This window comes from Manis pentadactyla, chromosome 8, assembly GCF_030020395.1.
Source record: "Manis pentadactyla isolate mManPen7 chromosome 8, mManPen7.hap1, whole genome shotgun sequence".
NCBI lineage: Eukaryota > Metazoa > Chordata > Mammalia > Pholidota > Manidae > Manis > Manis pentadactyla.
The window spans coordinates 56,016,282-56,034,807 of NC_080026.1; positions in this window are offsets into that span (position 1 = coordinate 56,016,282).

The following is an 18,526-nucleotide window of genomic DNA, read 5'->3' on the forward strand; positions in this document are numbered from 1 at the left end:
TAGCCAGCTGAATTATGTCCCATCTTCTCTTTGAGAGCCATAAATAACTGCTCTGTAAATCTCGATGCTAGCAGTACTTGGGCAGTATTGACTAATAGCTGCGGCTCCTGAGTTATGAGGACACAGCTCAGGGCACACCAGCCTATGTTGGAGTGTAGACTGGTGCCCACAGTTAATCTACAGTGTCAAATATAGTTTGCAATTTCCATGAAAAACACAGCAATGGGTACAAATGGAGTGCATTTTAATTATGGTACTGTAAATTAGAATATTTTGGAACTGATATCCTACACCTGTGCATTCCTTTTATTTAGAACAGTGCTGCCATTTTACCCTCTGACTGTTGAAATGTTTATTACACACAAAGGATGAAGCTGAACACAGTATAGGGTTAAGTATAGGCTTTAGGCATAGCCAGACCTACATTTATTCATATTCACTTACATATTAAACAAATATTTATGGCCATTCTGCTATGTGCAAGCATTAGTTTATGCATAGGATAGAGCCAAGGAAAAAATTAAGTCTTACTGTATCCATAACTTTGGGATAATTATTTAACTTTTATGGATCTCAATTCATAAATATGAAATTATAATACTTAACATCAAATATTATGGGAATACTATAAATAACAAATGTTTTGGTCTCAGCATATAGTAGGTAACAAAAATTTAGACAAATAGTACTATTTCAATAACACTATCCCCTTACTATTTTTATTACTACTTCTAGTGTTCTAATAATGACACAAAAAAAAAACATTTAAAAATAAAACATTTACACAAACATAGTATGAATAATTTTTATCTATTTGCTTGTCTTATTTGATAAAGCTGGCATAATTGCAGAAAACTCATTTAGGATTATTTAGTGGCACTTTAGAAGGTAGTTTTTGTAATTCAAATGAAAGGAAATGTGTTTTAATTTGATTTTTTTTTTGTATAGGGGTTTGGTTTCCATACAACACAAGGTATAGTGATATACTGAAGTTAAGTACATATTTTCATGAACTTCTGCAAAAGTCCTGTGTTGATATTGCTATTTCGTTATACTAGTTTTGTAAAAGATCAGGTAATTTCAAGAACTTACAAGAAGTCTTGGTTGTTCTGATTTCTACATTTGACTTGCAATATATTGATATTGAGTCAAAATACTTTTTTGAATATCAACAAAGCCTGAGTAACTACAGGAAATTGACATAATGGATTAGATCACAGACTCAGAAATGGTAAAAATCCATACCTTGTACAACTGCTTCAAGGGTTGCATCTTTATTAAATTATAGATCTTTAAAATTTAGGGCCACATTTTATTTATTCTCATCCAACCCACTGCTCTGAAGTGAGAAATCAGAGGAAATCTGGATGTAGCAAATTATTACTTTAGAAATGAAGTGAGAACATTTTTTTTCCCCAAGGGAAGTTCTGTGGTCCCACAAGGAAATGATCTCTTGAGGCAAGAGATAAATAGTGTGAATTCTATAGACATGTGGGGTGAGTGTGGGTGAGTAGAAAAGGGTGGTGTGAGGCCAGTGGAAATGTGACATGGATCAGCCTCAGAGCGGACAGCTGTCTCAAGTAGCAGCTTTGGACTGCTCTCAGAGGGCATGTGTATGGGCAAGCTGGACTCCTCAGTACTGAGCACCAGCTTGAACTAACACATGACTGTGAACTTAACAATGTAGCCCAGTGGCTTTTGTGGCCTCAGGCTGTTGCAGAGCTAAAATCTCTACTTCCTCTGGGTTGCGGGTGTCCTGGAAGTCCTATGCTGTCCTTTCTGTTTCAAGTCATTTCAGTGAAAAACAGCTTAGAACTGAAATATCATCTCCAATCTGCCTCTAGCTACCATTTTCTGTAGCCACATTTGATCAGTTGATGACCTTCATCCATTTTGGGAAAGGGCTGTATTGTATAACTCTTGGATCTTTATAAAAAGTGAAAAACTTTATCCTAATGATGTATTCTCATGATATCTTAAAATAAATGATTTATTAACCTACGATAAAGCAATTTGAGTGTTATCCCCCCCATTTTTTTCTTTGATTCAGAAGAGGATTCTGAGAGGTTAGGTTGTGTATTAACTATTTGTGAAGTTTCTACCTCATGCTAGTCAACTATAGAGCATCATACAAGTGTGACTTACTATTTAAAACCAGGTATTGGTTTCAGATTTTGTGAAGATTTATGTGTATAAAACTTTATAAATAAAGAATGCAAAGTTATACATAGTAAATTAGGAATAAAGATTTACTTAAAATGAGAAATCACAAAAAACACAAATAGTAAATAGCTGGCAATTACCATATACAAAACAAAACTAAAAATAACATAAAAATTAAAATAACTGCTAATACACTACTATCATACTTTTTCCATATTCAAGGTAGGCACATTAGATTGCCTCTTCATCTGGCAGTAATTTTAATATTACTTTAAATAAAAAGAATGTAATATTTCTAAAAGAGAAAATAATGTGATTCTTTTAGCTTGATCAACTGTCTTAAAAATTATTGATATTGAGTAATATTTCAGCTTCACAACTGATTATTGGTAATCGTTGTAATTTTTAGGATTTTTTAACAATTTGGGGCCAAGTGTCTTTCAGAACTTTTTCATCCTGAATTATCTTAAAGATTTCAGGATTTCAAGATTTCTTCCTTCCTATCATTTATAGTATTATTATTATACATTTCAATTTTATATGCACTATTAATACTCAATCCATTGTTACGTGTTTTGATTTAAACAATTATCTTTTAGAGCAATTACAATTTGCAAAAGAGATTATTATACCTTTATTGATTTCCTTTGACATTTTTCATTTCTTTGTGTAGTTTCAAGTTTCTGACCTAGATCATTTTCCATCTGCTTGAAGAATTTCCTTTAATTTTTCATTAAGTTAGGTCTCCTGACAGTGAGCTCCCAGAGTTTTTGTTTGTATCTGAAAGTCTCTTTCACTTTCATTTTGAAGAATATTTTCACTGGGCAAATAATTCTGAATAACAGATTTTTTTCTTTCATCACTTCAAGTACAGGTTTTCCACTTTTCTTCATTTCACTGTATATTTCTGGCTTCCCCTGGAATACTTCTTCCCTGTCATATTTGACTATTTGTACTGATTAAGTACTCTGAAAATACATAAAAATAATCTGAAAATAAGTATACCCAAGAGTAATATAAATGTATTTCAAAACTATTGCTATTTTATGTTGTTATATAATCATATAATCAAATTGTTCTTATGCTACAAACACTGGCTTTTTAGTATATGTGTGGATAGATATATGATATATTACTAGATAGATGACAGATAAATATAAGAATAGCTGTAGAGATAGCTAGACAGATTTTTTCTGTCACTGGTTCTTAAGAGTTTTGTTTTGATTCTTCATCTTTTCCAGCTTTATTGAGGCACAAATGACAAATAAAACTGAAATATATTTAAAGTGTACAATGTGATTATTTGAAATATGTATACACTGTGACATGATTAGCACAATCTCCGTAATTAACACACACATTATACATAGTTATCTTTTTTTTTATCATTGTTTGAGAAGATGTAAGATCTGTAGCAAGTTTCTTTCAGACTGTTTTGCTGTGTTAGTTCAATGTTTCATGCCTTTTCATCTAAACCACCAGACTTCTTCAGGACAAGATGCAACAGATACTCTAAGATGGAATATGATATGTTGATATGCATAAGTCATGTGACTTCTATAGATATACTAATGTAGTATTGCTGAAATATTTGTACTCTATAAAGAAAGAATTTCTAGTGCAGTCTGCTTTTATTATCCTCATAAATAAAAATGTGACCCATTTGCAATTGCATATTTGTATCACCAAGTTTGTTCTTGTTTTATGAGTTTTTGGCTATATGTACTTCAATCTTGTCTCCTCTCCATCACTACACATTACTGGTGGCAAGCATCCCAGGACATTTTTATGTCATCTCTTGTCCATCTCCTTGATGTTTAGGCCAGATGAGTCAGCACAGTAGGGAGCTGCTGTAGTATTAAACTGGGTCATGGAAGCAATAACATAAGGATACATGAAAATAAATGGAACCACAAATAAATATCTCACTAAACCCAAATTAAATGTATTCCCACCTCAACTTCCCCTTCCCTGGATCCCAGACTATAAATATATAAATAATTCTTATTAGTTTGTAAAATCCTATATATAAAAAAAATTTTTAATTTTCAAGAATTTATGCATTATATTTGAATTAGCATCCATTCTTAAATTGAGTTGATTACCTATTAAATTTTCATTTCTTCATTTTTATGATGAAATTTATTGACATGGCACAAGCTGTATGTATCAACTTAAATGTTTTAATATCTTTAAAAATATTCAAAGCAGAATGTTTTGTACTTATTTACAGGAAATTAATTTTGCAATTTTATGCTTCAGAATAATCTTAAGTAAAAGACAATTTAGTCAATCATGTTATATATTCAAACAAGCGGATATTTGATAATTTTTTTATTCTTTACAATTTGACTATTTTCAAATACAAAACTTCCCCCAAATTTAGCTATTATTTGATTAGCAGTACTAAGGCTAGGAGAAAAAAGACAAGAGGTGCCTATAATTGGGGTAGGGGGAATCAAACATCTTCATAACATATTACAGTTAAAGAAGAGGTTAAGGGTGAAAAGTCAGCTGTTTATGAAATCGAGTAGGTAAATTAATCTTGCAAAACGTAATGCCCATTTCCTATGGCGCTATCTATAGGTATACAGAGAGCATTGCTTGCTAAAATAGCAGACAGTCAATAGGTTAAGTAGAACGGCTAACATTTGTGGAGTGCTTGTTCTGTGTAAAGCACATTATTTAATTTTTTCAAAAGAGTCCTGCAATGTAGTGATCAGAATCCCATTTTACAGGCAATGTACTAGGTCCAAAAGTGGAAACATACTCTTGTGTCTCAATCAGCAGCTAATGGTCAGAGCTCAGATGCTCACATGAAATACCCCAGGAAGCCTTTGCCCCTGTGGCCCCCTACATCACTGATTACAAAGCAGGAAGCATTCTCTACGTGGATAAATTTATGGTGTAGGAAAAAAAGTACTACAACACAACTATGATGCAACCTATTGCTATAAAGATTCTTTCTAAGCAATATCATCAAGAAGTATTCTCTATATGCCTCTATATCCTATGTTTAACACAAGTTTCATAAAAGGCTTTTCTATCATATTTGACTGTGTAATTGAAATGCTTGTTTCTTTGATTCTCAACCTATCACATTAAAACATATTACTTAATTTTCTAGAGAAATTTTAGATTTACAACAAAATTGAGAGGAAGTTCAAAGATTTCCTATATGACCCTGCACCCACACATGTACAGACCCCCCAACATCACTCACCAGAGTGGGACATTTATTACCAGGAATGAAGTTACATTAACACATCATAATCATGCAAAGTCCATAGTTTATCCTGGGGTTCATTCTTGGTGATGTATATTCTATGGGTTTGGATAGAAGTATAATGACTTATATTCATCATTATAATATCATACAGTCTTTCTGCTGCCTTAAAAATCCTCTGAGCTGCACCTAGTCATCTATTTCCTCTCATACACCTGGCAACCATTGATCTTTTTATTGTCCCTAAATTTTGCCTTTTCCGGAAAGTCATATAGTTGGAATCTTCAATTTCTTTTCAAAACAAATATACTCCAGTCTTCACACTGATATTTCTCTCATTTTTGTGAATATTTTCACCAAATAAACACTCTTGAGTCCTTTGCTTCCTGATGTTTTATCCCCAAAGCTAGCTAAACATGTGATTAATTCAAATGAGTCATTAAAGCCCTCAAGTTTTGGGTGTAGACAGAAAACTTCACATGGGGTGGGTGTCCTTCCCTCTCCTCTTCACCCTCCCCATATTGTTCACCTTGAGTTAACTTCAGGCTTAACTTGATAGGTTCTCTGACAGTTCCTCTGGCCTGGAGAACTAAGTCCATTTGAAATTCTCCTCAGAAATGATGAGCTGCAATCCACCTAAAATTTAAATATGTATGTGAATATACATACATGCTATTCATATACATTTTTAAAAGTGACTTCAAAAATCAGAACATTATGGGGAGATTAAAGATGGCAGCATGAGAGGTGAGACAGAGAACTCCTCCCAAAACCACATGTAACACAAAAATACAGTTAATACAACTAATCCTAAAAGAGCAACAGAAAAGAAGGTACACCAGACTGCATACACCTGGAGAAAACAACAGACCTCACAAAACAGGGTAAAGTCCCAAAGCCTTAATCCGGGGGGACCCAAGCCCTTTCCCCAATCCAGAGAACTAGCAGGAGAAAGAAAAATGGAGAGGGGAGGGGGTGTAAGCCTAGGACTCTGGAACAACCAGCCCTGGAGATCTGCTTCGAGAGAACAAACCTACATTGCATGGTGCTCTGGAGATTAGTGGGATTGGAAAGCTAAGACAGGTAGAATACTTGGAGAGACTGAGATTCCAGCCATTTGTGGAGGACAGGGATCCACATCCAGCTGCTCTGGGTCAGAGGAAAGGTGGGCAGTCTAAGAGGCTTCCTAGCAGCAAGAGAGCTGCTGAAGGGGTGGAGATTTCACAGAGCTTGCTGCTCAGGAGAAGGGATAGGTGGACAAGGTTGTTGTGGTATGGTTGGTCCAGCAGTTGGGAACTTTCATGAGCTTCAAGTGCTCCAACCCCTTGGCTGACTGTGCAGCTCTGAGGCCCCCCACTGTGATATGCAGCCTGCTGTGCCTTACTCCTAGTCTGCAGGCACCAGCTCACAAACTGGCAGTCCCTGTCCTGACATCAGGCCAGCCAGAGGGAAGCCCCACCTATGGCAGCTATATACTCAAAGCACAGAGGCTTACAACTGTGTGCTTGGCCCACTGGTACTGACAGTGGAGACAGGCACTGCAGCCAAGAAGCAGGAAATAGCTCTTTCCTCCACCCAGGCACTAGTGCTGCTCCACTGCAACCCTATCATTCCAGGGGATGAGTAGCTCCAGAGACTAGAGCTTCTGGACACTAGAGGGCAATACATAAAAATATGAAATGTCAAAGGAACCTGGCTCAAACCAAAATCTCACAGCCACCAGAAAAAGGCCCAAGTGAAACTGAACTCACCAATTTTCCTGAAAGAGAGTTCAAAATAAAAATCATAAGCATGGTCATGGAGGTAAAGAAAAATATTCAAGAACTCAGGGACAAATTTAGGATGGAGTTTGAATTACTAAGAAATTCCAAATCTGAAATGAAACATAAAATGGGGGGATTTAACAGCAGACTAGATGTAGTAGAAGAGATGGTAAATGGAATAGAAATTAGAGAAAAGGAATACAAAGAAGGTGAGGTACAGAGAGAAAAAAGGATCTCTAAGAATGAAAGAATTTTGAGAGAACTGTGCGACCAATCCAAACAAAACAATATTTGCATTATAGGGGTACCAGAAGAAGAAGACAGAGAAAAAGGGATAGAAAGTGTCTTTGAGGAGGTAATTGCTAAAAATTTCCTCAATCTGGGGAAGAAGATAGTCCCTCAGGCCATGGAGGTGCATAGATCTCCCAACACAAGGGACACAAGGAAGATGACACCAAGACATATAATAATTAAAATGGCAAAGATCAAGGATGAGGACAGACTATTAAAAGCAGCTAGAGAGAGAAAAATGATCATGTACAAAGGAAAACCCATCAGGCTATCTTCAGACTTCTCAACAGAAACCTCACAAACCAGAAGCAAGTGGCATGATATAGTTAATGCAATGAAACAGACAGTCCTCAAACCAAGAATACTCTACCCAGCAAGATTATCATTTAAATTTGAAGGAGGGATTAAACAATTTTCAGACAAACAAAAGAGATAATTTAACTCCCACAAAACACCTCTACAGTGCATTTTGGAGGGACTGCTATAGATAGAGTCCCAAGGCTAAGTAGCTGTAAACAGGAGAAATAAAACCACAGCAAATAAAGTAGAAAAATTAATTACTAAGTAGAACAAAAATCACATCAAATACCCCAAAGTCAATCAAGCGATAGAAAAGAGTACAGAATATGATGCCTAATATATAAAGAATGGAGGAGGAAGAAAATGGAGAAAAAAAAGAACCTTCCAATTTTTTTGACATACCCTACTAACTGAGTTAAATTAGACAGTAAGGGAATTACCCTTGAACCTTTGGTAACCACAAATCTAAGGCCTGCAATGGCAATAAGTACATATCTATCAAAAATCAGCATAAATGTAAATGGTCTGAATGCACCAATCAAAAGTCAAAAAGTCACTGAATGGAGAAAAACAAGAACCATCCATATGCTGCCTACAAGAGACTCACTTCAAATCCAAAGATATACACAGACTGAAAGTAAAGGGATGCTAAATGAGAGTTTATGCAAAGTAGCGAGAAAAAATCAGGAGTTGCAGAACTTGTATCAGACAAAATAGGGTTCAAAACAAAGAAAGTAACAAGAAATAAAGAAGAACATTACATAATGATAAAGGGGTCAGTCCAACAAGAGTATATAAACATTATAAATATATATGCATCCAACACAGGGGCACGGACATATGGAAAACAAATACTAATGGAATTAAAGGGGGAAATAGAATGCAATGCATTAATTTTAGGAGAATTCACCACACCACTCACTCCAAAGGATGCATCAACCAGACAGAAAAGAAGTAAGGAGACAGAGGCACTGAACAATGTATTAGAACAATAGACCTAATGGACATCAAAAGAACACTACATTAAAAAGCAACAGGATACCCATTCTTCTCAAGTGGACATGGAACATTTTTAAGAATAGTTCGTATATTAGGCCACAAAAAGAGCCTGTGTAAATTCAAAAAGATTGAAATTGTAGCAACCAGCTTGTCAGACACAAAGGTATAAAATGAGAAATAAATTGCAAAAAGAAAGGGGGAGCAGAGGCAAGATGGTGGCGTGAGTAGAGCAGCAGAAATCTCCTCCCAAAACCACATATATTTTTGAAAATATAACAAAGAAAACTCTTCCTAAAAGAGAGACCAAAAGACACACGACAACAGCCAGACCACATCCACACCTGCAAGAACCCAGCACCTTGCGAATGGGGTAAGATACAAGCTGCAGCCTGGCAGGACCTGAGGGCCACACACCCCAGCTATGGGCGAGAGGAGAGGAGTCAGAGCGGGGAGGCAGAGGGAGCCCAGGACTGCTAAATAGCCAGCCCTAGCCATCAGCACCAGAGCGCAGACACAGTGCATGCATGGGGTGCTGGAAACTAGGGAAACAGGACAGTAAGACCTGTGAGCAGGTCCCTGCAGATGGCACACCCAGGACAAAGAAAAGTGAATGCTTTTGGAAGTCTTAAAGGAACAGGGACTCCACTGCCAGATGGAAGCATCCTGGGACACTTAGTCCAGCAGCAGGGAAACTGGGGAACTCTGGGCACTCTAATCAGCTGGGCAGCAGGGAGCACAGAGGCACCTCATGGAGATAAATAGCCTCCCAGCCGTTTCCCCTCCAATGCGGCTCCACCATATCGGATCAGCAGCCTGAGGCAGGCCATGCCCACAGCAACAGCGGAAATAAACTCCATAGCGGCTGGGCAAGAATTAGAAGCCCTTTCTGCATGCAGCTGCCCAGCACAAGCCACTAGAGGTTGCTGTTCTCCCAGGAGAGGAAGGCCACAAACCAACAAGAAGGGAAGTTCTTACAGCCATCACTTGTGCCAACTCTGCAAACTATCTCTATGACCATGAGAAGGCAAAATTACAGGCAGACAAAGATAACAGAGACAAAACCAGAGAAGGAGACAGGCCTAACCAGTCTTCCTGAAAAAGAATTCAAAATAAAATCATAAACATGCTGAGGGAGATGCAGAGAAATATACAAGAGCTAAGGGATGATGTTCGGAGGGAGATTACAGACATCCGGAGGGAGATTACAGATGCCAGTAAGAAGATTACAGAAGTGAAACAAACTCTGGAAGGATTTATAAGAATAATGGATAAGATGCAAGAGGCCATTGATGGAATAGAAGCCAGAGAACAGGAACGCATAGAAGCTGACACAGAGAGAGATAAAAGGATCTCCAGGAATGAAACAATATTAAGAGAACTGTGTGACCAATCCAAAAGGAACAATATCTGTATTATAGGGGTACCAGAAGAAGAAGAAGAGAGAAAAAGGGATAGAAAGTGTCTTTGAAGAAACAATTGCTGAAAACTTCCCCAAACTGGGGGAGGAAATAATTGAACAGACCACATAAATACAAAGAACTCCCAATGGAAAGGACCCAAGGAGGACAACACCAAGACACATATTAATTAAAATGGCAAAGATCAAGGACAAGGAAAGAGTTTTAAAGGCAGATAGAGAGAAAAAGGTCACCTATAAAGGAAAACCAATCAGGCTATCATCAGACTTCTCAACAGAAACCTTACAGGCCAGAAGAGAATGGCATAATATACTTAATGCAATGAAACAGAAGGGCCTTGAACTAAGGATACTGTATCCAGCACGATTATCATTTAAATATGATGGAGGGATTAAAAAATTGCCAGAGAAGCAAAAGTTGAGGGAATTTGCTTTCCACAAACCACCTCTACAGGGTATTTTAGAAGGACTGTTCTAGACGGGAGCACTCCTAAGACTAAACAGATGTCACCACAGAAAATAAAATCACTGCAAAGAAAGCAGACCAACGAAATACTAAATAAAGGCAAAAAATAAAATCAACTACTCACTAAAAGCAGTTAAAGGAAACACAAAAGAGCACAGAATAAAACAACCAACATATAAAGAATGGAGGAGGAGGAATAAGAAGGGAGAGAATAAAAGAATCTCCAGACAGTGTATATAAGAGCTCAATAAGCTAGCAATATTAGGCAGTAAGATACTAAGGAAGCTAACCTTGAACCTTTCGTAAACACGAATCTAAAGCCTGCAATGGCAATAAGTACATATCTTTCAATAGTCACCCTAAATGTTAATGGGTTGAATGCACCAATCAAAAGACACAGAGTAACAGAATGGATAAAAAAGAAAGACCCATCTATATGCTGCTTACAAGAAACTCACCTCAAACCCAAAGACATGCACAGATTAAAAGTCAAGGGATGGAAAAACATATTTCAGGCAAACAACAGAGAGAAGAAAGCAGTGATTGCAGTACTAGTATCAGACAAAATAGACTTCAAAACAAAGAAAGTAACAAGAGATAAAGAAGGACATTACATAATGATAAAGGGCTTAGTCCAACAAGAGTAAATATAACCATTCTAAATATATATACACCCAACACGGGAGCACCAGCATATATGAAACAAATACTAACAGAACTAAAGGGGGAAATAGAATGCAATGCATTCATTTTAGGAGACTTCAACACACCACTCATCCCAAAGGATAGATACACTGGACAGAAAATAAGTAAGGACACAGAGGCACTGAACAACACACTAGAACAGATGGACTTAATGGACATCTATAGAACTCTACATACAAAAGAAAAAAGATATACATTCTTCTCAAGTGCACATGGAACATTCTCCAGAATAGACCACAAAAAGAGCCTTAGTAAATTCCAAAAGATTGAAATTTTACCAACCACCTTTTCAGACCTAAAAGGTATAAAACTAGAAATAAATTCTACAAAGAAAACAAAAAGGCTCACAAACACATGGAGGCTTAACAACATGCTCTTAATCAATGGATCAATGAACAAATTAAAATAGAGATCTAGGAATATTTGGAAACAAATGAAAACAACAACACAAAGCCCCAACTTCTGTGGGATGCAGTGAAAGCAGTCTTAAGAGGAAAGTATACAGCGATCCAGGCACACTTAAAGAAGGAAGTACAATCCCAAATGAATAGTCTAAAATCACAATAATTGAAACTGGAAAAAGAATAACAAATGAGGCCTAAAGTCAGCAGAAGGAGGGACATAATAAAGATTAGAGAAGAAATAAACAAAATTGAGAAGAATAAAACAATAGAAAAATCAATGAAACCAAGAGCTGGTACTTTGAGAAAGTAAACAAAATAGATAAGCCTGTAGCCAAACTTATTAAGAGAAAAAGAGAATCAAGACACATCAACAGAATCAGAAATGAGAATGGAAAAATCACGACAGACTCCACAGAAATACAAAGAATTCTTAAAGACTACTATGAAAACCTATATGCTAACAAGGTGGAAAACCTAGAAGAAATGGACAACTTCCTAGAAAAATACAACCTTCCAAGACTGACCAAGGAAGAAACACAAAAGTTAAACAAAACAATTATGAGCAAAGAAATTGAAACGGTTATCAAAAAACTACCCAAGAACAAAACCCCAGGCCCACAGATTTACCTCGGAATTTTATCAGACATACAGAGAAAACATAATACCTATTCTCCTTAAAGTTTTCCAAAAAATAGAAGAGGAGGGAATACTCACAAACTCATTCTATGAAGCCAACATCACCCTAATACCAAAACCAGGCAAAGACCCCACCGAAAAAAAAAACTACAGACCAATATCCCTGATGAATGTAGATGCAAAAATACTCAACAAAATATTAGCAAACCGAATTCAAAAATACATCAAGAGGATCATACACCATGACCAAGTGGGATTCATCCCAGGGATGCAAGGATGGTACAACATTCGAAAATCCATCAACATCATCCACCACATCAACAAAAAGAAGGACAAAAATCACATGATCATCTCCATAGATGCTGAAAAAGCATTTGACAAAATTCAACATTCATTCATGATAAAAACTCTCAGCAAAATGGGTATAGAGGGCAAGAACGTCAACATAATAAAGGAAATATATGATAAAACTACAGCCAACATCATACTGAACAGCAAGAAACTGAAAGCTTTTCCTCTGAGATTGGGAACAAGACAGGGTTGCCCACTCTCCCCACTGTTATTTAACATAGAACTGGAGGTCCTAGCCATGGCAATTAGACAAAACAAAGAAACACAAGGAATCCAGATTGTTAAAGAAGAAGTTAAATTGTCAATATTTGCAGATGATGTGATATTGTACATAAAAAACCCTAAAGACTCAACTCCAAAACTACTAGAACAGATATTGGAATACAGCAAGGTTGCAGGATACAAAATTAACACACAGAAATCTGTGGCTTTCCTATACACTAACAATGAACCAATAGAAAGAGAAATCAGGAAAACAACTCATTCACAATTGCATGAAAAAGAATAAAATACCTAGGAATAAACCTAACCAAGGATGTGAAAGACCTATACCCTGAAAACTACAAGACACTCTTAAGAGAAATTAAAGCAGACACTAAGAAATGGAAACTCATCCCATGCTCTTGGCTAGGAAGAATTAATATCATCAAAATGGCCATCCTGCCCAAAGCAATATGCAGATTTGATGCAATCCCTATCAAATTACCAGCAACATTCTTCAACGAACTGGAACAAATAGTTCAAAAATTCATATGGAAACACCAAGGACCCCGAATAGCCAAAACAGTCCTGAAAAAGAAGAATAAAGTGGGGGGGATCTCACTCCCCAACTTCAAGCTCTACTACAAAGCCATAGTAATCAAGACAATTTGGTACTGGCACAAGAACAAAGCCACAGACCAGTGAAACAGATTAGAGACTCCAGACATTAACCCAAACATATATGGTCAATTAATATTCAATAAAGGATCCATGGACATACAATGGGGAAATGACAGTCTCTTCAAGAGATGGTGCTGGCAAAACTGGACAGCTACATGTAAGAGAATGAAACTGGATGATTGTCTAACTCCATACACAAAAGTAAATTCAAAATGGATCAAAGACCTGAATGTAAGTCATGAAACCATAAAACTCTTAGAAAAAAACATAGGCAAAAATCTCTTAGACATAAACAGGCGTGACCTTTTCTTGAACATATCTCCCCAGGCAAGGAAAACAACAGCAAAAATGAACAAGTGGGACTATATTAAACTGAAAAACTTCTGTACAGCAAAAGACACCATCAATAGAACAAAAAGGTACCCTGCAGTATGGGAGAATATATTTGTAAATGACAGATCCGATAAAGGCTTGACATCCAAAATATATAAAGAGCTCACCCACCTCAACAAACAAAAAGCAAATAATCCAATTAAAAAATGGGCAGAGGAACTGAACAGACAGTTCTCCAAAGAAGAAATTCAGATGGCCAACAGACACATGAAAAGATGCTCCCCATTGCTAGTTATCAGAGAAATGCAAATTAGTACCACAATGAGATATCACCTCACACCATTAAGGATGGCTACCATCCAAAAGACAAACAACAACAATTGTTGGTGAGGTTGTGGAGAAAGGGGAACCCTCCTACACTGCTGGTGGGAATGTAAAGTAGTTCAACCATTGTGGAAAGCAGTATGGAGGTTCCTCAAAATGCTCAAAATAGACTTACTGTTTGACCCAGGAATTCCACTTATAGGAATTTACCCTAAGAATGCAGCACTTCAGTTTGAAAAAGACAGATGCACCCTTATGTTTATTGTAGCACTATTTCCAATAGCAAAGAATTGGAAGCAACCTAAGTTTCCATCAGTAGATGAATGGATATAGAAGATGTGGTACGTATACACAATGGAATATTATTCAGCCATAAGAAGAAAACAAATCCTATAACTTGCAACAACATGGATGGAGCTAGAAGTTATTATGTTCAGTGAAATAAGCCAAGCAGAGAAAGAGAAATACCAAATGATTTCACTCATCTGTGGCATATATGAACAAAGGAAAAACTGAAGGAACAAAACAGCAGCAGAATCACAGAACCCAAGAATGCACTAACAGTTACCAAAGGGAAAGGGACTGGAGAAGATAGGTGGGTAGGGAGGGATAAAGTTGGGGAAAAAGAAAGGGGGTATTATAATTAGTATGCATAATGTGGGGGGTGGGAGAAAGGGGGGCTGTGCAACACAGGAAGACAAGTAATGATTCTACAACATTTTGCTATGCTGATGGACAGTGACTGTAATGGGGTTTGTGGGGGGACTTGGTATATGGCAGAGCCTAGTAAACATAATATAGATTTATGATATGATATCATAACTATAGATTTATGATAAGAAAATAAAAGAAAAAAAAAGGGAAAGAAAAAGGGGATTACTCCCTGATAGGATTAAACTAACTGCAAATCAATGATTAATGCATGCTTTACATATCCTTAATTTTGATCTTTTAAAGGGTGTCAGATGATCAACTATGGAAGTACATTTTTCTGATAATATTCCTTTCACTTAAGAAAAAAATAAAGCAGTTCCTGTGTGGTGATCTCCAATAGGTTCTTCACAATGGTATAAAGGTCATATCGAAGTGTGGGCAAAGGGATTTTTGTGTCTATACAGAGGATCAAAGCCTATTTTGGCTACACAGAAAACGAATTAAGATACAACATGAAGAAGAACTTCCAACATCAACATCCTCTGGAAGAGTCATTCCAGAAGATGAACATCAAAAAACTTCAACAAAGATCCTGGCGCTGTTGCAGTTGTAGCTGCATTCATCCCACTGGTTCCTGGACTTGCCATTGGAATGAAGAAGGAGATATCTAAGCTGGCCTGTGCATACAGTAAAACAACAAATTTGACTGGATCTATACTGTCGGAACTCAACCAAGAATTAGAAGTACAAGTTGCAGTGCTCCAAAATCGTGCGCCTATAGACTATCTACTGTTAAAAGAACATATGGGATGTAAACAGTTCCCAGGAATGTGTTGTTTTAATTTGTCTGATTTTTCTCAAACTATTCAAATTCAGTTAGACAATATCCATCATATCATCGATAAGTTTTCACAAATGCCTAGGGTACCCAACTGGTTTTCTTGGTTTCACTGGAGATGGCTGGTAATTGTAGGTCTGCTTTTGTTATGTAGCTGTATTCCTATTATGATAATGTGTGTGTGCAATTTAATTAGTAGTTTAAAACCTATACATGCTTATGTTACTCTACAAGAAGATATGTCAAAGAAATAATCAATCTTCCCATGTTTTCTTCCGTCTGCTACTTCTATAGCTTTTCTTCTTCCTTCCTAACTACAACCCTTTAGTAGAATTCATGCCTCATATAGAAAATTACTGAGTATCATAATTCTTCCAATTGGTAAAGATACCTCAAGACAAATGCTGGGCATAGAAGCCACAGGGCATAAATCTGCAAAGAAGTTAAAAGCTAACCTTTTCAAACAATATGGCTTCTCTCTCACTTACCAACTTTACATTTCCCTGTATGGCACCGGAAGATGACTGGTTAGCCAGAGACGGGTAAGATTCCTCAAGGGAGGAACAACCTAATACAGGCACAGTCACAGGGGGTCCATCAGGAGAGAAATTTGGGATCAACAGAGGGGAGGCTTAGAACCTCACCCCCGCTGTTTTGAGAGAAATCTTCTGCATCTGTGGATGTTTTGTTGCCCTTGTCTAGCTTGGATCAATACTTAGTCTATAGGCACAGGCCTGATCATCTACATTTGCCCTCTTACAGCACTAAATTATGTTTCTACATTTATCTTGCATCTACCTACCACTTCAGCATTTTATTAAAAAAAATAATAATAATTATAAGGGAGAAATGTGGGATTCACATATAAATCAAGTATAAAAATCAAATGAATAATCATATTTGACTTGATTGTTTATAGTTCATGATGCATGATCAAAACTGAAAGTTTCTGTGGTATGCCTGCCCTTGCACTGTTCACCATGTAAGAACTTATTCACTATGTAAGAAGTTGTTCACCATATAAGAACTTGTTTGTTATGCTTCAGAAGATTGGAGGCTGTTGTGAAATAGGCTTGGGGTTGGTTAATGACTGTACATTGAGTCCCCTATACAGAATTTTATTGTTGTTAACAACCATTTGATCAATAAATATGAGAGATGCCCTCTCAAAAACAAACAAACAAACCAAAAAAATAAATAAATAAATAAAATAAATTACACAAATAAAATGAAAAACCCCACAAAAACACGGGGGCTTAATAACATGCTCCTAAATAATCAATGGATCAGTGACCAAATAAAAACAGGGATCAGTCAGTATATGGAGACAAATGACAAAATAATTCAACACAGCAAAATCTATGGGACACAGCAAAGGCCGTGCTAAAAGGGAAGTATACTGCAGTACAGGCCTACCTCAGGATAGAAGAACAATCCCATATAAGCAGTCTAAACTCACAATTAATGAAACTAGAAAAAGAAGAACAAGTGAGGACCAAAGGCAGTAGAAGGAGGGATATAACAAAGGTTAGTGCAGAAATAAATGAAATCAAGAAGAATAAAACAATAGAAAGAATCAATGAAAGCAGGAGCTGGCTCTTTGAGAAAATAAACAAAATAAATAAACCCCTAGCCAGACTTATCAAGAAAGTAAGAGTCTACATACATAAACAGAATCAGAAATGAGAAAGAAATGGCACTATGGACACCACAGAAATACAAAGAATTATGAGAGAACATTATAAAAAATTATATGCTAACAAACTGTATAACCTAGAAGAAATGGACAATTTTCCAGAAAAATACAACCTTGCAAGGCTGACCAAGGAAGAAACAAAAAACCAGAATAAACCAATTATCAGCAAAGAAGTTGAATTGGTAATCAAAAAACTACCTAAGAAAAAACCTCTGCACCAGATGGTTTCACTGCTGAATTTTATCAAACATTTAGTGAAGACCTAATACCCATCCTCTCTAAAATTTTCCAAAAAGTAGAAGAGGGAGGAATACTCCAAAACTCATTCTACAAGGCCAGCATCACTCTAATTCCAAAACCAGGCAAAGATACCACAAAAAAAGAAAATTACAGACCAACATCCCTGGTGAACATAGATGCAAAAATACTCAATACAATATTAGCAAACTGAATTCAAAAATACATCAAAAAGATCATCCATCATGATCAAGTAGGATTTATTCCAGGGATGGAAGACTGGTACAACATTTGAAAAAATCCATCAACATCATCCACCACATCAACAAAAAGAAGGACAAAAACCACATGTTCTTCTCCATAGATGCTGAAAAAGATTTTACAAAATTCAACATTCGTTCATGATAATAACTCTCAACAAAATGGGTATAGTGGGCAAGTACCTCAACATAATAAAGGCCATATATGACAAACACACAGCCAACATTATACTTTACAGTGAGAAGATGAATGCTTTTCCTTTAAGATTGGGAACAAGACAAGGATGCCCACTCTCCCATCTTTTATTCAGCATAGTTTTGGAGGTCCTCACCATGGAAATCAGATAACACAAATAAATAAAAGGCATCCAGACTGGCAAGGAAAAAGTCAAACTGTCCCTGTTTGCAGATGACATAATATTGTACATAAAAAAAACCCTAAAGAATCCACTCCAAAACTACTATATCTAATATCTGATTTCAGCAAAGTTGCAGGATACAAAATTAGTATACAGAAGTCTGTTGTATTCCTATACACTAATGATGAACTAGCAGAAAGAAAAATCAGGAAAACAATTCCA